The sequence below is a fragment of the Chrysemys picta genome, chromosome 3 (genome assembly GCF_011386835.1).
Source record: "Chrysemys picta bellii isolate R12L10 chromosome 3, ASM1138683v2, whole genome shotgun sequence".
Lineage (NCBI taxonomy): Eukaryota > Metazoa > Chordata > Testudines > Emydidae > Chrysemys > Chrysemys picta.
Genome location: NC_088793.1, coordinates 169499853 through 169524031, shown reverse-complemented (window position 1 = coordinate 169524031; position 24179 = coordinate 169499853). Strand labels below are relative to the sequence as shown.

Here is a 24179-nt window from a genome sequence, read left to right as displayed (position 1 = left end):
CCTCTTAAGCCATCAGGCCTACATACTTTCCTTAAAAAAAAAAAATGCAGAGATTTTCAGTTAACATCATGATTCCAGCAGCTCCAAGAAAACCCCCAAATTATGAGACTTTTGATAAAATCACAAGCGTTGGCAACACTGAAATTAACAATTGAATTTAACTGCGTAGGCCAAGTTATCTGTTTCCTAGTCTAAATTCTGCATGCTATATTTCCAAACTAAGCCTTTTACATGCACAATAATGTAGCATGCACATGGGGGAAATTTTCAAATCTTCCTATAGTATTTAGGAGCAAAAATCATATTGACTTTCAATGGAACTCATGCTCCTAAATCTCTTTGGTGCTTTTGAAAATAAATGACAGGAATATTATTGTGAGATTTTAGGAAACCTTTTCTAGCTGTTATTTATTAATCCTTCCTAAGTATTTTAATTGGTTTATTTTAAAATTAGGTCAATTCAGTTTTCAATAAAGGTGTTGGACTCCTAGCTCTTAAAATGAAGGGTGTGCCTCCACCACCAGCTCAGCTGGAAAAGAGAGCTATGACACAGACACCCAGCTACTCACTTACAGTATCCCAGAAATTCAAGCTACCAGACAGGAAAGAGGCATTCCATAGTTTAAAGCCCCTCTCCTAGTAGAAACTCCTTGAGTTGGCCTGCCTGATTGTAATAACAGGCCAGACCCTCCATAGACATCTGTAGATGTCACCATATCTATGCCGATTTACATCGGCTGAGGATCTTGCCCTGCATTGGAAAGATATGATCCTTCGAACCCTAAAGGCTTGTTCTCTGATTCAACTGCCTTTCTTCTTTATTCTCTGGCTCTACTCGTTGATTTGATGCTGGCTGGAAGATCACTTGGAGCAGGCAGGAGGGAAACAAGGAAAAACATTGCTCAATCACTACAGAGCATCAAACACAAAAGTGGAAGAGGACAGTGGCATTGTTTTTCCACCCAAGACCAGAAAGATTATTTTGCTTTTGTTCTGTGTTTATACAGCCCCCAGCATAAGGCGTTCCTGGTCCAAAAAGGACAGTTACCTGTTCCATAACTGGCGTTCTTCGAGATGTGTTGCTCCTGTGTATTCCACAGTAGGTATGCGTGCTCGCCACGTGCACCGATGCCAGAAGATTTTCCCTTAGCAGTACCCGTACTGGGGGAGCACCGCAGCAACCCCTGGAGTGGCGCCTGTATATCGCGCTATAAGGGGAGCAATGGGCTCCCCCCACCCTCGGTTCCTTCTTGCCAGACAACTCCGACAGAGGGGAAGGAGGGCGGGGTGTGGAATAGACAGGAGCAACACATCTCGAAGAACGCCAGTTACGGAACAGGTAACTGTTCTTTCTTCTTTGAGTGATTGCTCCTGTGTATTCCACAGTAGGTGATTCCAAGCAATATCTGTTGGAGGTGGGTAGGAGTTCACGATGTTTCAGGATGAAGTACCTCCCTGCCGAACCCGGCGTCATCCCTGGACTGGGGGACGATCGCGTAATGTGAAGTAAATGTGTGAACTGAGTCACACGTGGCCGCCCTACAAATGTCCTGGATGGGGACATGGGCAATGTAGGCAGCTGATGAGGCCTGAGCTCTTGTAGAGTGTGCCCTTACAATCGGTGGCGGGGAATCCCTGCCAAATCATAACACGTGCGTATGCACGAGGTGATCCAGCAGGAAAGCCTCTGGGTGGAGATGGGTTGCCCCTTAGCCCGAGGCAATAAAGAGTTGAGAGGATTTCTGGAACAGCTTAGTCCGATCCAGATAAAAAGCCAACGCCCTACACACATCGAGAGTTGGAGGCAGCGTTCCTCGTTAGAGGAGTGGGGCTTAGGACAGAGCACGGGGAGGAAGATGCTCTGCTCCATATGGAAGGCGGAGACCACTTTCGGGAGGAACGTCGGGTGTGGGCGGAGCTGGACTTTATCCCTATGGAAAACCATATAGGGGGGTTCTGAGGTTAAGGACCTGAGCTCTGAGACATGTCGGGCCGACGTGATCGCCACTAGGAAGGCCACCTTCCACGAGAGGTGCGACCAGGAACACATGGCCAGAAGTTCAAAGGGGGGTCCCGTGAGACGGGACAAGACCAGGCTGAGGTCCCATTGCAGCACAGAGGGCCTAGCATCTGGGAACAAACGGTCAAGGCCCTTCAGGAAACGGGAGATCATCGAGTGGGAGAAGACCGAGTGACCTTGCACCGGCGGGTGAAAGGCCGATATGGCCGCCAGGTGCACCCTGACTGAGGAAGGTGCCAGTCCCTGGGCCCTAAGGGATAAGAGGTAGTCCAGGATAAACTGGAGAGGTGCGGCGGAAGGGGACACTCCCCGCTCACTCGTCCACCTGGCAAACCTGGACCGTCGCGTGGACGGCTTCCTGCTTTCCAGGAGGACTCACCTTACTTGCTCCAAACACCGATTCTTCTCCTCATTCAGCCACGGAGCAGCCACACTGTCAGGTGAAGCGCGGCAAGATTGGGATGGACAAGGCGCACCCCATCCTGGGACAGGAGGTCCGGGCGGAGCGGCAGCGCCCTAGGGGGGGCTGCTAAGAGCGTAGGAGGGGCCCATACCAGTGCTGGCGGGCTCACGCCGGGGCTATGAGAATGACTCTTGCCTTGTCCGCTTTCACTTTCTGAAGGACCTTGGCGATGAGGGTGAACGGGGCAAAGGCATACAGGAGCTGGCCTGACCAGCTCAGGAGGAAAGCGTCAGAGATCGCGCCTTCCCCTCCCCCTCTCCGGAGCAGAACCGGGGGCAACGCCGGTTCTGACAGGTTGCAAACAGGTCGATCTGGGGAGCCCCCCACTTTTAGAAGAGCCGGTGAGTGACCTCCGAGTGGAGCGACCACTCGTACTGGGAGAAGAAGACCCTGCTGAGGTGGTCTGCTTGCGTATTGCAGACGCCCGAGAGGTGAGCCGCCCTCAGGGAGATATTGTGGGCTATACAGAACTCCCATAGGTTCAGGGCTTCCCGGCAGAGGGCTAGGGAGCGAGTCCCGCCTTGCCTGTTGATATAGTACATGGCGGCGGTGTTGTCTGTGAGGACTCTGACCACCTTGCTGTGGAGGTGCGTGAGAAACGCCACGCATGCTAACCGAACCGCCCTGAGCTCCTTGACATTTATGTGAAGGGGCAAGTCTGGGGCTGACCACGTTCCCAGGGTTTGCACATCCCCCGTGTGGGCTCCCCAGCCCAGGTTCGAAGCATCGGACATCAGGTCTATGGATGGGTTGGCCTCCCTGAAGGGAATCCCTTGCAACATATTGCTAGGGCAGGATCACCATAAGAGGGAAGCAAATATCAGGGACAGGACCGTGAGAACCTTGTCCAGACAGTCCCGAGCTTGGGAGAACTGGGAGGCCAGCCATAATTGGAGGGGCCTCATACGGAGTCTTGTTTGGTGGAGGTGAAGTGAACTGCAAAACGTAGCCCTTGGAGATAGTACTGAGGACGCATTGCTCCGAAGTTATGCGGGACCACGCCCTGAGGAAGGCAAACAATCGGTTGCAGAACACAAACTTTATTAATTGGGGGGTCTCCCTGGCAACAGCCCCCCCTGCAGATAGTCAAAACCGCCTCTTCCTTTGCCTCTTGCCCTTAGAGGGACCAGGCTGCAGGGCAGAGCGGGACTGCCTCTGAGACTGACGCTTCTTGTCTCTGGGCCTTTTGTACAGGGGATCATATCTGTTCCTCGCAGCCTGAGCCGCCGGAAGCGATTTGGGTTTGTCCTTAGCCAGAGGGACATAGAGGCCCAAGATCTGCAAGGTGGTGCAGGAATCCTTCATCCCATGCAGCCTGACGTCTGTCTGCTCCGCAAAGAGCGCCTTGCCATCGAACAGGCGGTCCTGCATCAGTGATTGTGCATCCGTCGACAGTCCAGACAACAAGAGCCACGATGCCCTGCGCCTGGTGATCGCGGAAGCCATTGAGCGGGCCGCCGTGTCCGCCACATGGGATGCCGCTTGCAGGGCTGCTTTTGCCGACGACGACCCCTCTTCCACCAGGGCCTTGAAGTCCTTCCTGTCCCGGTCCAGGAGGAGGGGCTCAAATTTAGGCAGGGACTCCCACAGGTTGAAGACGTACCTGCTCATTAAGGCCTGGTGGCTGGTTACTCGAAGCTGGAAGCTAGCCAACGAATAAAATTTTCTGTCAAAGGAGTCCAGTCTCCTGGCATCTTTGTTTATTGGGCTGAGCGCAGGCTGGCCCTGGCGCTTTCTGTGGTTTACCAATTCCATGACGAGCGAGTTGGGTGCCGGGTGTGAATACAGGTATTCATGGTCCTTCGCCAGCACAAAGTATTTCCTCTCAGCCTTTTTCAAGATTGGGGCCAAGGAGGCGGGAGTTTGCCACAAGGAATTTGAAATGTTGGCAATACCCTGGTGCAGAGGCAGGGCCACGCGGCCCGGTACCGAGGGAGACAGGACGTTAAAGAGGGAATCGGACGGACCATCCATCTCCTTGGCCTGCAGCTGGAGGTTGGAAGCCACCCGCTTTAGCAGGTCCTGGTGCGCCTTGAAGTCCTCCTGTGCGACCGATGACGGAGGCACCACTATGGTGTCATCTGGTACCAGAGAGAGGGCCGTATGAAGCCGGGCACCTCGGTCAATGCCGGGGCATTGATACTGAGGTCAGAGTCCCGGCGCGTGTCCGCCAACTCGTGACCCGCCGACTTGTCTTGTGGGTGGTCAGAGGAGGCCGATGGAGCCCGGGACGCTCCGGTGACCAAACGGGCCTCTGCTTGGGCTGGCACCAATGGCCACGGTGCCCACTGGCACCACTGTCCTTGCCACGGAGTCCCTCGCCATTGGTTCAGCTGAGCACGGGATGGCAATATGTGCCCCAGCAGAACGGCACATGCGGAGGGTGGATGGACGTGTGCCGAGGCCGAGGTCGAGGTCGCCAAAGAACGCTCGGTGTCGCGGGAGCGGTAGGAGCGGCGTCTGTGGCGTCGTCTCCCTCGGGACCAGGATCTCGACGACGATGAGCGGTACCCATGCGACGAACTGCTTCGGTACACGTGATGACGACGCAACGCGCAGTGCCCTGACGCTGAGATACCCCGAGGGGAACCTCTGGCGTGGCGCCTAAACAAGCAAGAGCTGGAACGGGAGCGGCAACGTCTGTCCCGTCGAGAGTGACTCCGGTACCCACGTCTAGCAGGTGAGCGTTCCCGGTGCCTCTCTCGGTGCCTCCGCTCACTGGCAGGCGGCGTGGAGGGTTCCTGCGACTCCCATCCCAACGGCGGCCCAGACGGTCTGGCCAGCATTGAGGGTGGCCGGGAGCTGTCCGAAGAGCGGCCGCTGTGCGCCGAGCAGTGCGGAGATCGATATTCGGAGCGGGAACTGCGGCTGCTCGGAGAGGTCTGGTGGGCACCCAAAGGGGGCTTGCCCCGTGACCTAGGGCCTGTACCCGATTGCAAGCTCGGGACGGGCAGGGACATAATGTCCTTCGCAGCCTGCACCGCCTCCGGCATCGACGGCATCCGTACCGGCAGGGATGCTTGGGTCGACGGTACCGGGCTGCTCCACTCCACACGAGTCGGAGCCTTAGAGCCCGGGGGAAGCTAGCCGACGTGGGACCAGCCTCCCCCTTGCCCTTCTCGCGGCGTTGTTGCGAGGCCGAGCTCTTCCCTTGCTTTTTGGCGGGAGAGTGCACCAACTGGTCGAAGGGGCCTCGCTACATACCGACGATGCGGCGGCTGGTGCCGAGTCCGATCTGCACACCGGCGTCGGAGTCAGCGCCGACTCCATCAGGAGAACTCAAAGTCTGAAGTCTTTCTCCTTCTTGGTTCTTGGCTTGAACAACCTGCAAATCTTGCAACGGTCACTGATGTGAGTCTCATCCAGGCAGCAAAGGCACTCAGCGTGAGGGTCACTCCTGGGCATAGAACGGCGACAGGAGTCGCACGACTTGAAGCCTGGGGCATGGGGCATGCCCCGAGTCCGCTCTGTCCACTGAAGAACAATCTACAATGGTACCACTAAAGTCGAGAAGAAGGGCCGCAGGAGAGCTGGAGCACAAAAGTTCCGACTACCTTCACTGGTGGCAAGAAGAAACTGAGGGTGGGGGGAGCCCGTAGCTCCCCTTATAGCACGATATACAGGCACCACTCCAGGGGTCGCCGCGGTGCTCCCCCAGTACGGGTACTGCTAAGGGAAAAACTTCCGGCACCGGTGCACGTGGCGAGCACGCACACCTACTGTGGAATACACAGAAGCAATCATTCGAAGAAGCTCTGCCCAGCTCTGAAGGCAGTGCTGCCACCAGCAGCAGCGCAGAAAAGACGGTTACTCACCGTTGTAACTGTTGTTCTTCGAGATGTGTTGCTCATATCCATTCCATTAGGTGTGTGCGCGCCGCGTGCACGATCGTCAGAAGATTTTTACCCTAGCAACACCGGCGGGTCGGCTGTGGAGCCCCCTAGAGTGGCGCCTCCATGGCGCTGAATATATACCCCAGCCGACCCGGCGCCCCCTCAGTTCCTTCTTGCCGGCTACTCCGACAGTGGGGACGGGGGGCGGGTTTGGAATGGATATGAGCAACACATCTCGAAGAACAACAGTTACAACGGTGAGTAACCGTCTTTTCTTCTTCGAGTGCTTGCTCATATCCATTCCATTAGGTGACTCCCAAGCCCAACTTAGGTGGTGGGGTCGGAGTGAGACATTGCTGTGTGCAAAACCGCTGATCCGAAGGCAGCATCGTCCCTGGACTGCTGCACTAGTGCATAGTGAGCTATAAACGTGTGGACTGATGACCAAACCGCCGCTCTACAAATGTCCTGGATCGGAACTTGCGCCAGGAAAGCAGTCGAGGAAGCTTGGGCCCTCGTGGAGTGAGCGGTGAGGTGCGGTGCTGAGACACCTGCCAGGTCATAGCAAGTCCGGATGCAAGACGTAATCCAGGAGGATAGGCGTTGTGAGGATACCGGTGAGCCTTTCATTCGGTCGGCCACTGCAACGAAGAGTTGCGTCGTCTTTCTAAAGTGCCTTGTGCGGTCAATATAGAAGGCCAGGGCCCTGCGTACGTCCAGAGAATGCAAACGTTGATCCTGGCGAGTAGCATGTGGTTTAGGATGAAAGACCGGGAGAAATATATCCTGGTTGATATGAAAAGGAGAAACCACCTTAGGGAGAAAGGCAGGATGTGGACGAAGCTGCACTTTATCCTTATGGAAAACCGTGTAAGGGGGCTCGGATGTAAGCGCCCTGAGTTCAGAAACGCGCCTTGCTGAGGTGATGGCTACGAGGAAGGCTGTCTTCCAGGATAGGTACAAAAGTGAACAGGTGGCCAGTGGCTCGAATGGAGGACCTGTGAGCTTGGAGAGAACCAGGTTGAGGTCCCACGTCAGAACGGGCTGACGTTGTTGTGGGTACATCCGGTCTAAGCCCTTGAGGAATCTAACGACCATCGGGTTAGAGAATACCGAAGACGCGAGTTCCCGTGGGTGAAAGGCCGATATAGCGGCCAGGTGAACTCTAATTGAAGATATCGCCAACCCCTGCTGTTTTAGGGAGAGGAGATATTCCAAAATGAGAGGAATAGGTGCCTGCAACGGGGACGTGGCTCGTTGTTCGCACCAACAGGAGAACCGCTTCCACTTGGCCAAGTATGTGGTCCGTGTTGAGGGCTTCCTACTGCTCAGCAGAATCTGTTGGACAGAGTGCGAGCACTGCTGCTCTGCCTGGGTGAACCATGGAGCAGCCACACCATGAGGTGGAGTGATTGCAGGTCGGGGTGACGCAGGCGACCGTGGTCCTGAGAGATGAGATCCGGGCATAATGGAAGCGGGATCGGTGTCTGAACTGAGATCTTCAACAGCGTGGTGTACCAATGTTGTCTCGGCCACGCTGGGGCGATCAGAACCACCTGTGCCTGGTCTCTGCGCAATTTGAGCAGTACCTTGTGGACCAGAGGAAACGGAGGGAAGGCATAAAACAGGTGGTCTTTCCAGGGAAGGAGAAACGCATCCGAGAGGGAGCCCGGAGCTCGACCTTGCAGGGAGCAGAACACATGACACTTCCTGTTGTCTCGAGATGCAAACAGGTCTATCTGGGGAAACCCCCACTTCTGGAAAACGGAATGTATGATGTCCGGACGGATAGACCACTCGTGTGTTTGAAAGGACCTGCTGAGTCGGTCCGCCAGAGTGTTCTGGACTCCAGGGAGGAACGATGCCGTGAGATGGATTGAGTGGGCGATGCAGAAGTCCCACAGGCGAATGGCCTCTTGGCATAGAATTGACGAACGTGCTCCTCCTTGCTTGTTGATGTAAAACATGGCAGTGGTGTTGTCGATGAGAACTAACACACAGCGGCCACGTAGGAGATTGAGAAATGCCTGGCACGCCAGGCGCACCGCCATCAGTTCCCGAACACTGATGTGCAGGGCTATCTGGGGTGCAGTCCCCAGGCCCTGGGTATGGTGTTCGTTGAGATGGGCGCCCCAACCCAGGGATGAAGCGTCTGTGACCAGGTGCAGAGAGGGTTGTGGGGCGTGAAACGGCATCCCCTCGCAAACCACATTGCGATCTAGCCACCAGGTGAGGGAGGTCAGGACCGAGTTCGGGACCGTGACCACCATGTTCAGGCTGTCCCGATGTGGGCGGTATATTGATGACACCCAGGTCTGGAGTGGGCGAAGCCGAAGTCTGGCATGCCTGATTACGTACGTGCAGGAAGCCATGTGACCCAGCAGGGTAAGGCACGACCTCACCGTGGTAGTTGGGAAGGCCTTGAGCCCTTGAATGAGGCTCGTGATGGTGCCAAAGCGGTTGTCTGGCAGGATGGCTTGTGCACGCCTGGAGTCTAGAACTGCGCCGATGAATTCTATTCTCTGGGTAGGTTCTAGAGTGGATTTGTCCTTGTTGAGTAGGATGCCCAACTTGTTGAATGTGTGCACTATTATGTGGACGTGAGCTCGAACTTGCTCTTTGGTGCGACCGCGTACCAGCCAGTCGTCTAGGTACGGGAACACCTGTATCCCTTGCCGACGAAGGTACGCTGCCACGACAGCCATACATTTCGTGAATACCCTTGGGGCCGAGGATAGGCCGAAGGGAAGGACTGCAAATTGGTAGTGCACCTTGCTTACCACGAACCGCAGGAAGCGTCTGTGAGGCGGGTAAATTGCGATGTAAAAGTATGCATCTTTCATGTCGAGGGGGGCGAACCAGTCTCCAGGATCGAGGGAAGGGATAATGGTCCCCAAAGAGACCATGCGGAACTTCAACTTTACTACGAATTTGTTGAGTCCGCGCAAGTCCAAGATGGGTCGCAGACCTCCTTTGGACTTGGGAATGAGGAAGTAACGGGAATAGAATCCCCTGCCCCTTAACTCCACTGGAACCTCCTCTATGGCCCCCATAGCAAGGAGCGAGGAGACTTCCTGTATAAGAAGTTGCTCGTGAGAAGGGTCCCTGAAGAGGGACAGGGAAGGGGGGGAGGAGGGGGGGATTGAAGAAAACTGGATAGCATATCCCCTGTCCACCGTGCGAAGGACCCAACGGTCCGAAGTTATAAGGGACCAGGCCCGGTGGAAATGGGAAAGGCGATCCCGAAAGGATGGGGCTGGATCCTGTGGGATGACTGGGGCGCCGTCCTCGACCGCACCTTCAAAAGTTCTGCCTGGGGCCTGAAGGTGGTCTAGGTGGCCCCTGGTTCTGACCAGGTTGAGGGCCGGTCCACCTTCTTCTACCACCTCGCCCTCGCCTCCGGGTCGAGTCCTGTCTCTGACGAGGCGGGGGGGGTAGAAGCGCTGAGGCTGCGGTCTAAATGGCCTGCGCTGAGGGCCCACAACATGCATCCCCAAGGAACGCATGATCGTCCTGGAGTCCTTGAGGCTCTGCAGGCGAGAGTCCGTCTTTTCTGAAAACAGCCCTTGTCCTTCAAAGGGCAGATCCTGCAGGGTTTGCTGCAGTTCCTGAGGCAGACCCGAAACCTGGAGCCAGGAGATCCTCCGCATAGCGATACCTGAGGCCAGGGTTCTCGCAGCAGAGTCCGCTATGTCTAAGGAGGCCTGTAAGGAGGTCCGAGCCACCTTCTTACCCTCCTCCACCAGGGCTCCAAACTCCTCCCTGGACTCTTGGGGAACCAACTCCTTGAACTTCCCCATAGAGTTCCAGGAGTTAAAGCTATAGCGGCTCAAGAGCGCCTGTTGATTAGCCGCTCTAAGTTGCAACCCTCCGGCTGAGTAAACTTTACGGCCGAATAAATCGAGGCGCTTAGCCTCCTTCGATTTGGGCGCTGCGGCCTGCTGACCGTGGCGCTCCCTTGCGTTCACTGATGCCACCACCAGTGAACACGGCTGGGGGTGGGTATACAAGTACCCGTAGTCTTTAGACGGGACAAAGTATTTCCTTTCCACCCCTCTCGCTGTGGGTGGGATAGAGGCAGGAGTCTGCCATATCGTAGATAGATTGGCTTGTAACGTGCGGATCAGGGGTAACGCCACCCTCGATGGGGCATCCGCTCCGAGGATATTCACGATGGGGTCGTGCACCTCCACTATCTCCTCCGCCTGCAGGTCCATATTACGGGCCATCCGACGCAAAAGATCTTGGTGAGCCCGAAGATCTATTGGAGGTGGACCTGTGCACGATGTGCCCGCCACTGCCTCATCCGGAGAGGAAGAGGAAGATGCCTCCGGTGGAACAGGATCCAAGGGAGGGTCCTGGTCTCCCTGCTCCTGGGCCGGAGCATCACCTGCGCTTGAGTCCAGGGCGTCAGGTGGTGCGGACACGGAAGCCTCCATGCCCCCTGGCGGAGGCCGAGAGATGGTGGACTCCGGGGCCCTTCTAACAGAGTGACCGGAGCGAGAGGTCGAAGCAACTGGAGCCCCTTGCGCCTGATGGTACGCCCACGGGGTCCAAAACGACCAGTGAGATGGGCCATGAGAATGGTCCTCTGTTATATTCTGCCAATGGCCCAAGTCCTGTTCCTCGGCTTGCCCCTGAGGGGGGTATGCCGATCTCGAGAGGTCCTCCGAGGAGCGAGACCCCGATCTCGATGGCCATGGCGGTGCCGAGAGCGTCGAGACGATTCCCGTGGGCTGCGGTGCCGCACGGTGCCGGTCTGGAGATGATCTATCTCCACGCGGTGCCGGCGATCGGTGCCGGGACTGCGACCGGTGCCGATGACCTCGTCGGTGCCGGGAGTCGGATCTGGACCTCGACGAGGACCTGGAGTATGCCCGGTACCGGGAGCGGCCTCTCGACGTCGAGCGGCGACCGTAGCGGTGCCGAGAACTACGTCTCGACGTTGATCGGTGCCGACGATCATAGCGGTGCCGAGACGTAGAGCGGTGCCGCGAAGAAGATCTTGGCCGCGAGTACGACCGGTGCCGAGGTGATATTCGGTGCCGGGACTGCGAGCGGCGTGGGGACCTGCTTCGGGACCTGGATCGGTGCCGAGGTTCCAGCCCTTGCGATGGAGGGCGCATCAAGGCAGGTTTCCCCCTCGACTGGACCGGGCGAGGCAACGGTGCCGTCGGTGCCGGTGGTTGAGGCGGTGCCGGCTCCGTGAGAGCTATTAAGTCTCTCGCCGCCGCGAAGGTCTCTGGCGTCGACGGGAGGCACTGTATCACCGCCGGCCTCGGTGGAGACGCCCTCTGCACCGGACTCAACGGCCTCGGCGCCGGAGTCAACGGTGCTGGAGGCACCTGTTTCCGGTGCTCCATCGGCGTACGCGGCTCTACCCCCGGCACTGGGGGAGCCAGCGTCTTCGGCACGGAGGTCCCCGTCTTATGGGCTTTCTTATGCCCTGGGGATAATGACCGGCGCCGAGGCACTTGCTGTGCTTGCGGTGCCGACGAGGTCCGGTGCCGGGAAGGCTCATCTGACGCCACTCGCGTGGTCGTCATGGCCGGTGCCGCCGGGGCACTGCGCACCGAGGCGCTAGGTGCCGGGGCCTGACTTGTAGATGGAGCGTCCGGACTAAGTGCCGCCTCCATCAGGAGTTGCCGGAGCCGAAAGTCCCGCTCCTTCTTGGTCCTTGGTCTGAAGGCCTTACAGATCTTGCACTTATCTGTTTGATGGGACTCTCCCAGGCACTTCAGACAGGAATTGTGCGGGTCGCTCGTGGGCATAGGCTTAGCGCAGGAGGCGCACAGCTTGAAGCCGGGAGCGTTGGGCATGAGCCCGGCCCCGCGGCCGGGGGAGAAAGGGGGGAGACGACCCCCTTAATCCCCTGAACTATTATAACAACTAGACAACTCTTAAAACTATTGAACCATTTAACTATAAACACTAGGACTATAACTATAACTGCGAATAACGAACTAAGCTAGGGAGAGTGGAGAACAGCTAAGCAGCGCTCCACAGTTCCAACGACCGTCAGGGGCGGTAAGAAGGAACTGAGGGGGCGCCGGGTCGGCTGGGGTATATATTCAGCGCCATGGAGGCGCCACTCTAGGGGGCTCCACAGCCGACCCGCCGGTGTTGCTAGGGTAAAAATCTTCCGACGATCGTGCACGCGGCGCGCACACACCTAATGGAATGGATATGAGCAAGCACTCAAAGAAGAAGTAAGGGTACAGCAACCCCCCCTACAATAACCTTGCGACCCCCCGCCCCACAAGTCCTTTTTGGGTCAGGATCCCTACAATTAAAACACTGCGAAATTTCAGATTTAAATAGTTGAAATCATGAAATTTACTATTTTTAAAATCCTATGGCCATGAAATTGACCAAAATGGCCCATGAATTTGATAGAGCCCTATGAGAGAGACAGAAATTGTAGATGGGCCCAAACTGCACAGTTATATTTGCAAAGTTTGTAGGGGGTGGTTCTAGGCCAACCTTGATAAACAGAAACTGATGTTAGGCTGAACACTCATGCAACTGATAGTAGGAAAACTGAATGGCATTCTGTAGCTTGATACATAGCTGGAAGTTGGGTTTGAATCAAAATAAGAAAGCCATAAAAGATTATTAATTATTATTATGAAAGGCAAATAATTTTAACTAAGGCAAGTACAGTGCATGAAAATTCCATTGGCCGTGCTCCTGCTTTCGTTTTTAAACTGCTATTTCAGTAAGTGTGGCAAGCAGCAGAGTTCAGAGGTCAAGCTAAAAGGATAAGCATCAATGGGAAGTCCTGCGGTGTGACACAAGTGCATAGTGGTGTATTGCCCACAGCCCATGGAGAACTTGTCAACAGCTCAGTGCGACTCCCTAGAAGAAGGGTCTACTGTTTCATTGCATTCCTCTCCCTGGAGACTGCAGCACACTCATGGGGAAAGAACAACAACCTGGCTCTCTTTTATTTTAAATATCTTCATTTTTTGTTGTTTGTCGACAAACAGGTTATCAGTGCAAAAGGTTCCCAAGCTCCTGGAAACTTAAATGCAAGCTAGAAATAGTAGAAAGACTGACAGTGATGTGGTTTACAGTGACAGATGACAGGAATAAATACTGAGAGTCATTTATTATGTTTGCTCAACTATCGCTAACCCTCTGCAGAACCTTCCTGCTACATCCCATTGATCAATGTTTCATTCTCCTATGAAAGCTGAACCTATCTAAGCACCAAAGCAGGCTTTGACGAACCAGAATTCGCTCTTGGAGAAATATTTGTGATACAGGGTCATTTTCATGAAAAATAAATTATCAAATTACCAGCTAAAATGTATCACGTTCACTGGTTGGGCTCTCCTTTATTTGACTGTAATCACAACAGTGTTTATGGACAGCGCAGAGGGCATCTCTTGGCAAGTCACATTGCTTCAAAAGTGTATATATATTAAAAGAGTCAAGAAAATACACTCTCAAAGAGCTAAATTCACCCCTGGTATACAGGAAATGGAGTTCTACCAAGGAAGAATTTGGGTCAGAGTGAAAATTAAGGATAACCTTTGACTGGTCTTTCTATCATAACCAATGCAAACACAAACAAGATACTCAGGGGCCATTTTCTTGTTCTGTATTTGTACAGCACCTAGCACAATAGGGTCCTATTGTGTGATGGGGGGGTCGTAGGCACTGTGATGATATAAAAAATAAATCATCTTCATCTATTTTGAATTATGATTGAGGAAGAGAAAAGAAACGAGAACATAAGACAAGGATTCCTGAAATTTCTATGGAACGATATAGATAATGACAGAGTTCATTTGAAAAGAAGCAACATCATGGTCTCTGAATATGATCAGCCAACGGAAAATTTTTTTTGCATTGATATAGGTCCAATTGTGTTGCCCTTACTCACTCTGAAATCCTTGGGACTAATCACAGAGAAAATACGAATAAAAGTGGCAGAATGGGAACCTTAATGTTTCTATTTTTATATACTGTTGGGAAGCTTTGGAGGAAGTGGTGTTTCTTGGACCCAGAGAGAAACTGAATTATTTCTTTCCTATATATGCCGGTTCAAATCTCATTTAAATTAATCTTTTCCTATTTTTAATTAATTCAGTTGTTGTATGACTTTTACTTGCTTCCAGACTCTTCTTCTTCTTCCCCTTATCCCATCATCTGGGGTCTGGTGGTCATGCAAGCATCCACCATCTGCATCTGTCTGAGGCAGTACTAAGTTCCACCTGCTTACAGTCTTCTTTGATGAAATCCATCTATTACTTTCTCAAGGTCTCTTTTCTACCACCCTTTCCTGCCATATTGTATTCATCCTCTTGGTACGTTCTCTGCATGTGTCCAAACCAGCCGAGTCATGCTTCCTGGATTTTGTCAGCCACATCACAGACTTTGACTTCCATCCTAATGCTTTCATTTCACAATCTGTCCCTTCCTTTTACTGTGCAAAGATATCTCATCTCACATACCTGTAAGCATTGATTCTGCTTTCCCTTCAGTGCCCAGGCTTGTCCACCATACAGCACTGAGGTTGTATCATTGTGCTACACAGTCGGGCTTTCAGTCTCAATGGCACATGCTTGTCATACACAACACGGGAGATTTTATTCCACACTCTTCCAGCACTCTCCAATCTGGACTGTATCTCCTATTCAGGCTTGCCATTATCCATGACCCAGCCACGCACCTACTTGAACAGGCCAGTCTGGTTTAGTCATATTCCATTAATCTCCATATCCAGTTTCCCTGTGGTACTTCTACTGACCCACCATAACCTAAGTCTCAGTCATGTTCATTTTCATCCCATGCCTGCTTAACTGGTCATACTACTGGTTAACTTCTAGATTCTTCCTTAACTGTAATCGAAACACAGCAAAATGTGCAAATATTTAATGCAGCCATATGAATTTCAGGCTTTTACACACATGGGACCTGACTCATCATTGTGTTACTCCAGTTTTGTGCCAATGTAACAGTGTTGACATAAATGGAGTTACACGAGCACAAACTGAACGCAGCGATGAACCAGGCCCATGCATTTTAAAGTCATTTATGGAAGATGTGTCACACTTTGAGTGCTACGAGCCTTGTGTTGGAGCAAGGGTTATCACTTGCTCACTGAGCAAAGTTCAAACCACGGTACCATACTTTCACTACAGGGATTGTCAGGGGACCAGTCCATTATTGAAGCATGGATGGGCTCAGCTGCTCTGACCAACGTACTGCCCAAAAAGACAATAATAATGATTAATAATAATAAATAATATGCACCTGTACAACCTCTTGAAAGACCTCAAAATGCTTTACGGACATCAATCAATTAAGCTTCACAATACTGTATAGGATAGAGAAGGAAAACAGAAGCACAAAAAGATTAAGCCAATAGTTTTCAAGGATGTCTTCTAGTTTTGGGTGTCCAATTTGAGATGATGAGGGCCTGATATTCAGAGGTGCTTGAACTGTGGGTGATCAAGATGTCTGAAGCTTAGGCTCTAGGTGTCTCATTTTGAGTACCAAAAAATGAAGGCACACTACATTTGTGATCAATTTTGACCTAAGTGGCTTGTCTAAGGTCACAGAGTGAATCAGTGGTACAGCTGGCAACAGTACACACAAGTACTGACTCCTACTCTGATGTGCTACTCACCAGACCAGCAGTTCTCAGATTTTAAGGCCTATTGTATCCACATTTCCAACTCTCAGAAGTACGTGGTGAACCACCTCTGTTCTTTACTCAGTGTAGTTATAATGGACTCTTTTTCTGAGGTTATACTTTCAACAAACCTGGATAACACCTGATTGCCACCAGTTTGAGAACCACTGCATCAGGGAGTGAGCATGGTCTAGCGCACGTTCTGCAGTGAGTTTGGCACTGTGCAAGGGAAGCTTGACTCTCCATATGGCTAGGAGGAAGCATGGTTTTTGCTGTACATGAACTATGGCTGCATCATTAGCACAAAGCCATCCTTAAATCAATTTCCTTTCAAAACCTAGACTGTAGGGTGTCGCTTTTGAATATCTGATTTAAAACTCTGGCAGTGGGAAGCCTTTTTTCTGTTTGTCTGGATTTGACTAGGCTTCAGGAAGCCTGACTACATGGTATTATAAAATCTCAAGCCCCAGGGAATTGCACCCACATCTGATCTCTCATACCTACTCCTGGTCTTGATCTGCACACACAACTCCCACTGACTTCAGCAATTCTGCATGGAAACTGCCGACCAGTATGTGCCAGTGAATATTTAAAATGTACAACGTCTAAACTGCAGGAGAACATACTTCTGTGATCCGCAGATGCATGCTCCTGTGATCTCCTATTGAGGAGAGCACCAAGCAAGCTCTTCAAAGCTGCATTACTGACCTTGGGCCTGTTCCTGCTCCCATGGAAGTCAATGGAAGTTTTCCCATTGACTTCAGTGGGACTAGAATCAGGCTTTTTCTCTCTAGTTCCTTTTAGCCACACAAAAGGTGTAGGGGGCAGTGTCACTTCATCTAAAAAGCAACATTTTTAAAGTGTCTTATTCCCATTATACAGTACATCATTCAGTCTGATAGCTACCTTGTCTGATATAGACTCACTGTAAATGTTCCAGTTGAGAGGTTATGTTTCCTTTTACATTTTATTTTTCTTCAAGGGATTAGCCTTTTAGAGGAGAGCTCTTCTATTATAAAGCCAAGTCTTCTTGTCTCACCTTTATGGCACTTGATAGTGGATCTGCAATTATATATTGTTCCAAATGCCTGTGGAGCCCTTCCACTGCACAATGTTATCAGACTTCAGTCTTGCAGGGTTGTTTCATATATCATATACACGTGGGACAATTTCCTGTGGTTACTTTTCACCTGTATAAGTTGCAAGCCAATATTCTATCAATCATTTATGACTTTGAACATATAAAAAATAATTTCCTGGAAAGTTAAGCATTTTAATTGCTCCATAAATAAAAATAGAAAAAGAAAAAAATCATTTCTAAAAATCCCACAAAATATTCCACAGCATTTTTGCAAGAGATATATCTATCTGTTTCCAAATCTCAGGAGCTGTCAAGGGACTAGTGTTCAGAAATAATAAACTCTCCAGATTCTGGGTCGAAAACTGGGGTGGCAAGACGTTTGAACAAAAACTGAAAGATCATTGTATTCCCTGGACACAGAGGGCTGGATGTGTTGCAGTGAAACGTAAACATCCTACAGTTTCATCTGCTAAAGCTGTTTGACCCTATATATGACTAGCCTTCCTTTTTCCACAAACCCCAGACAGTAAATTCAGTCCTGCACCACTGAAGTCACTTTTGCCATTGACTTCTGTTCCCAGCTCTGCTACTGGGTGATGTTGGGCAAGACATTTTACCTTCTTGTGCTGCATTTTTGCCAGCTGTAAAATGGGGATAATGATGCTTACCTCTCTTTGTAAAGCACTTTGAGATCTAATGATGACAAGCACTCTGTAAGAGCTAGATAGTGTTATAAAAGCAGCCTTTTTTAGGGGATAAAACTACATCTTGCCTTGCCTTCAATGGCACTACTTATGTGAGTAAGAAGAAACTGTGTGATAACGGATTTGCAGGTTCGGTCCCTAACTTTTCATCCTTTAATAAGAAAACATACAAAATTAGTGATCTGGGGCAGAAAATTAAATCCCTAGAACTGGATCATATTCTGAATAAAAATAAAGAAGTTCTTTACAAACTAATCTCTCTGAAGCCTCGATACAACATGATACTCTCTCAAGGTGCAGGTTTCTCTAGCTTGCTCCTTAAGAGCACTTTGCTTTGCAGAATTTAACAATGCAGGCTATTTTTTTAACTCAGTTAAAAGGTAACAAATTACCTGAAATCATAAAAGAATAGAAACAAGATACTGGCACTCAACTTTAGAAGTAATTGGAATCAGATTCTTAGATTAACGCAAAGATATTGTCACTTTTTTTTTTTACCAGTTATTAATATATTTGATTCAAACTCAACAAAACAGCCTTTTGCAATTTCTTTTTCCAAGTATGACTGGAAAAATATACACAAACACTCAAAGCAACCCATTTCATTAAAAGAAATAAAAGTAGCCATTAAACTGGAGTGTAAAGAAAGTCCAAGTGCAAATGGTGTCCAAATAGCAGCTCTCTAATGAAGCTGGATCTAGCTGTAATCTTCCTGCTGCATTTTCTGAAGCCATGACATGATGTGTTGATCCAGCACCTTACATTCAAGAATCTCACAATAACTTTACAGACACTAATAAATGAAGCCTCATAACACCCATGTGTTATCATACTCACTTTACAGATGGGCAAACTGAATATCCTCCCCACAAGATCCGCAAGCAGAGGGGACCCCCAATGCACAGATCTCCAATATAGAAAGGGGAGGTGCCACCTTTAAGGCACTGTCCCCCACCCCCACACCCCACCCCCACCCACCCTGAGTGTTGTAGAAGGCCCTCCAGGGAGTTGGAGATCTGCATGTGAGAGTGAACTAGGAGTGAGGCGGAGAGATGAGTGAGCACCATCCCCAACCAAGCCCCCAGATAATCTATTTAAAAGTTACTATAACTGTGAGGAGGAGCCCTTCCATGTTATGGGTGGTGATTGTGGGAATCTGTGACAGCACCAGGGGAGGGAGCTCTAGAGCCAGTGTAGCTTGCCTTGGCCACCAGTGGGTCCCCAGACATCCACACAGATCTCAAGGAATGTAAGGATTCTAGGGACCGAACCCCCTGCTCATTCCAGCAGAAAGAGGGGGCAAATCCTACCCCACAATGGAATTATTTGGTGGAATCTTTGCAAGATCAGCCTCAGGGAGTATGTGGGAGAGAGCAAACTGCCACTTGCTCAGCGTCCCACAGTCAGTGGCAGAGTCAGGTACAGATCCCAGGTCCCCTGCTCTCCCTCTCCCCTTCTGTGTTCATCTCACTGGGAAATCTGGGTAGGGTGAGTATCGCAATCACCATCCCATAGGAACGATTAACTGACTTTCAACTATTTGCTACAACTGCTGTCCAACGTCTTGAAAAGGCTCGGACCCCTTTTTGTACAGAATCTGGCACGATGGGGCCTAGACCCTGATTGGAGCCTGTGGGCACAACTGACATATAAATTAATAAAGTCAAATGATAATAATAATTAATAATAAATAGGCAAGCTGGTTGTATCAAGACTGAGTATGGTACTGGCAACGGCAGAAATGTATATAACATCAGTATGGCAAATAAAACATCTGATTCCATTATTCCTGTCCTGTGGACTTTACTCCCTCAGATTATTAACAAAATCCCTACAATATCTAAAATTATCTCAACAACTCAAAAAAATGGGTAGGGGGGAGGAAATAACGGAATATATTTAAATAATAGCTTATCTTTTGGTGCTGCAGTCCTTGCCCCTCCCACTACCCTTTGGTTGTCATCACTTGCTGCTCTACGTCTTATTTAGGGCCCAATCCTACAACATGCTGACTTTATTAAATCTTTTCATCTCAGACCAGGCATTCATTGGTTACAAGAGCTGTCACAGAAACCTTCTGATTCAGATCTATATACTAAAACCAAGCTGTAGCTCTTGTCTCCTTATGTGCCTTTCCTCCAGTGTCTCTTCCTCCAGACTTAAACAATCATCTCCCTGACTGAGGGTCATGACAGAGGCTTTCAGAAAATCTTGCTGATATAGTTGATTCCCCAGATGAGCTGCTCTTTATATGCTTCTTTATGGAACTCTCTCAATTTCTGGATGGGTAAGGAAGACGTACTTACACGAGGTCTTGCTCTCCAAGGGCATCAAGTCATGTATATGAGTGATATCATTCCAGGTGGTCACTTATATTCAGTTAGGGAAATGCAATCGACATTTAATTTAGCAAGTCAACAGTTTAAATATTTACAGATTAGAAACATACATCTAAAACATTCTCAAGTTTTCCTTCAACCAAATCTTCAGACAACTTGAGGGCATATAAAATAACTGAATGTTAAAATACCAGCATCTCAAGTGGTTTGCACAATTTCCAAAACAGATATTTCTAGACAGGACTAATCATTAACCATTGCAAGGGTCATAATAGTTCTAGGAATTGGATACTTGGATTTTTCTCCTGCAAAAGTGATTTGCTGTGGTCAGCCACCAATATAAGTATTAGGTTGCAAGGAGGAAGCTGTTAGGGTGCGGAGGGTATGATAACTCTGCCGTCGATGTTTCTTAGACAGACCTCCACTGCTGCTATAAATACCTTGAGTCTTCAATACATTTGCCAAATCATGATGTAGTAAGGCTCAATCCTCAACCTACCAAAGTCCATAGGAGTTCTGCCACTGACTTGTTCAACTGATGCATTTATTATTAATAAACATGCATCGTCCAAAGTCATTTCTAAAATACCTATTCAGCAAACAATTTAAAACAGCAAATATTTGTTCACTTTTTATAGAAATAAAGGTGCGTATACACTGTGCAAAAACAAGTAATCCAGTGTTATCTGAGCAATTATCTTTAATATCTATTCCAAAATCCTGAATGTGTCAGGCTGCTAGTCCACTTCCTATGTTTTTTCTATCTGCAAGATCTGCAAGTAATTTAGTCTTCTTTTCACAGAGCGCGAAGACATTCAGTTTGTTTACACTGGAGACAAATTTTACTCAATTGACGCAATTCTATTGATTAAATAATGGCTTTCTTCCTCATTTATAGGCAATTTCAGCCTTATATCATAAAAGCAGTAAGTGATTGTCATCTGTATGCATATTATGTGACAGGCAGATTATCAGGTATAAGTCTTAGTGCCTAATGACAGGACCTTTTTAGTGAGTGATTCAGGTCTGCATACCTATAACCTGTTCTAGAAATAGAGTAGATGATTAAATAAGTCAACAAAAGGTCAACTATAGGCCAACTACTGATTGTATAAATGGTCAGACCTTGACAAGGTGAAATGAAAGAGACACTTTGTCCTATTCATGCATTAGAACAGTGGGAGACAGCTTCTGTTTCTCGATAACTTTTAATATTAATTGATATAATTTTGCTTTAACAATATTATTTAATATCAAGTATCTTTTTATAGTTATTTTCAAAGGAAAATAATATCTTACAAAAGTCTACGCATTTCCTTTTCTGAGTGAAATTTCCTCTCACAAAGAAATGAAATCAAAAAATGAAGAATGAATTGTCTCATTTAAAAGGACTGGAAATCGGAGTTTCAAAGTCTTTGTGCTGTAAGGACCTGGTGCAAAGCTTAGTGAAGTTCATGAAAAAAATAGCCCTTAAAGAAACAATCCTATTGGTATTAGTGGGTTTGGCTCAGGCACTCTGGGCCAGGTTTTCAAAGGTATTTAGGCACCTGAAGCTGCAGATCGGTGCCTAGTCTGATTTTCAAAAGCACCTAAGTAGGTTTAGGCACCTCACTCCCATTTACTTCAATGGGTGTTAGGCATCAAGTGGAATTTACAAAAGTGTCTGTGCAGGTATCTGCCTCTTTAGGCACCTAAATACTTTTGAAAATCTGGCCCTAAGTCATATAATATTTTAATTGTATTTAATGTAACAGTTGTCTTAGCCATTGTTGGACCATCCTAAAAATGTGTAAACTTTTCTGGAGGAGGTTGTTGTTTAGCAGTGGCTAAAACAACTGCTAAGTTAAACAAAGTTTAAAACGTTATATAACTGCACAACCTACCTTTCCATACCGCTAAAATTCTCTGATTTCAAATGCCAGGTATATTCTTTCAGTCCAGTACTGCAACATCAAACCAGGCCTTTTAAATGTATTTGCATCCATTAAATATTACTTGAAATATTGCAGCTAATCACTGCCACTCTCCCACTCAATGCTGTGATTCCACAAGATATCACAAGCTAAATAAAGCTTAGCTGGGGTGGCTCAACAATTAGACGGGGCATTGGAGAAGTACAGGAGGTGTTTCAGACCCTCTTGTTGGTGACTCAGTAGATACGGACAGCTCTCCAGAGCCAGAGCCCCCGGAAGTCAATGGGAGTCTTTACATTCATTTCAATGCACTTTGGATCAAGCCATTAATCAATACCTAACCAATGTCCCAGCACTCTGCCATCTGGCACTGTATTATGGGAGGTGTTGGCTTACAAATAAGACTTAAAACAGAAATCCTCACCCTTTGTGGTAAATACATAGAAACCATGGCACTTTTTGTAAGAATAGCAATATCAGCCCTAATGTACCTTACAAAGTTCCAATTCAAGTATCTACATTCTCCCTAACCTTAGTTTTAATATTTCATATAAGATAGTATTCATTTCCTGTCCTAAACCTCTGTTAGTGTGCTGGTAAATAGTTGCTGCGCTTCAGACCAAAGGTGGCTGCATTTCGGTGGTAGATAAAATGATCTCTGTGGATTATATGTAAAGTACTATAGCCTTAAATGGAAGATGGAAAGTAAATAGAAGAGAAGCTGACACGGATGCAAACATAGATGCACCAGTCACCTGTAAGTGTCCTTTCCCAATTTCTCCCTGTAAGGATCTCCTGCTTCACTACCTGAAAAGGCTGTTTGCAATCATATTTCTATAAAGCAATAGTGACATCTAGTGATCAATTAATCTAATGTATTCTTTTAATCTTGTGCTAAAACTTATGTTCTTGTGTTCTTAACTGTGGCACCTTCAGGCTTTCCTGGAGGGAAACTGAAGCATAAGGCATGCACAAGACCAGTCTTGAACTAGCTGTAACAGCAACAAACAAGAAAAACTTATAAATTGATTTATAGGTGACGCAGGTAGATTAGTTAGCTGCCAAACTCTAACAAGTTTCTACTGAGCATGTGCAAACTGAGATTTTCAGAAACTCATAAATTGGCCATATTTAGGTGGATTTTCCTGGGGATGGCAAAAGGCACATCCCTGACACCAGGACAACCTCTCTGCCAAAATGTAAATCCTTGCTCCAAACCAGGGCGGCACTAGAGCTTCTCAACTAAACAGCTGTACGAATTTTTAACATGATCAAAACAACAAATGTTTCCCCTAATCTCATTCTTGAAATGACTACACCATTTTGGCTGAAATATTTTTAAAAATTCAGTCTGAAGCAGATACTCAGCATAGAAAATTTTCAGCCCCAATGATTCAAGTTTGGTAAAGATATAAGCAACCAAAATAAGGTCTTATAATGGGAAATGTCAGTTAACCTTTATAGGCATCACTACCTGCACTGCTTAGGATTACTTCAATAGCAGCCAAAGTTTTCCTGAAAGACACTTTTTGAATGAAATGGTATTTCACAAACGAAGGTATATATCAATTACACTTCAGTAATGCAAATATTAAAAGGATCTAAAAGTTTTTATAACAGCACTGATCTATTTTCAGTATAAGATCCTACTTTAAGTATTTTATAGAAGGTTAAGAATTTTGCCTAAAAAACACAACACTTTTCAAAAACGGTATGCAGACCATAGTGGTTTATGTTGCTGTGTGTGCTTCATGCCACACAGCAACATCTGCTAGCAGTTAATTTGCAAAATGGGAGACTGTCACCACAAAATGTAGACCTCTTAAAATAAACACACGAAAAATATTACTCAAGCAAAAATAAAGCTGCACAATAAATATAAGTGGGTGGTAGTGCTACACTAGCATAATGAATTTTATAACGAATCAAACGACTCACCACACTGAAGCTGACTGCCAAAGTGCCACTTCTAAGTGACTGCAGTTGTCAGGTTGATAGAAATCAGGCTTTCCCCCTCCCCCTTTACTTTTTTTCTCCCTGTAAAAATATCCTAATTATCTATTTATTTTCCTGGGTGGTAATATTTTAAAAATACAAACCCAAAATCCAACCTTTCAAAGAGATTTGTCAGCAGAAAAAAAATTGGGCTTTCCTCTTTTAGGGCTATAGCTAGATGTGAT

General features: G+C 48.5%; 1 long non-coding RNA gene across 1 annotated transcript in view; it reads left to right on the top strand.

Moving 5' to 3' along the window:
• The window catches only part of LOC101945303 (uncharacterized), an 89705-nt gene that overhangs the window by 38941 nt on the left and 26585 nt on the right, over window positions 1-24179 (top strand). The window lies entirely within an intron of this gene.